We start from the raw sequence: 575 nt of genomic DNA on the forward strand, positions 1-575 counted from the left end.
TATATATATATATATATATATGAAGGGCTTCTTTTAGTTTCCTTCTACCAAATACGTTCACAAGGCTTTGGTTGGCCCGAAGCAATAGTAGAAGACATTTTCTCCAAGGTGCCATGCAGTGGGACTCAACCCGGAGCCATGTGGCTGGTAACCATGCTACATACCACACAGCCACTCCTGCGCCTATATATACGCACAGACAAACACACACACATACACACACATACACTCACACACACAAACATACACACACACACACACACACACATATATCTGTGGGGGGTGTACGCATATCAATATTTGAATTTTACTGGATTCTCATCATAAGCTTCTACATCAATTTGGCGAATCTAAGAGAAACAAGCAGGCAATCTGTTTATATACTTAGCAATAACAGCATCTACAGAAAACCGTTTAATTTAATATCAGGTGTTGCGAACAGGGGACCTCAGTCCACTCAGTATCAAGGTATGATATAACAAATGTAACCTATATACACATACATGCTTACACACATGCATACACACATGTTATGTAAACCTCCTCGAGAAATGTGAAGACGCAGGCTGGAAAGC

The sequence above is a fragment of the Octopus bimaculoides genome, chromosome 17 (assembly GCF_001194135.2).
Source record: "Octopus bimaculoides isolate UCB-OBI-ISO-001 chromosome 17, ASM119413v2, whole genome shotgun sequence".
Classification (NCBI taxonomy): Eukaryota; Metazoa; Mollusca; class Cephalopoda; order Octopoda; family Octopodidae; genus Octopus; species Octopus bimaculoides.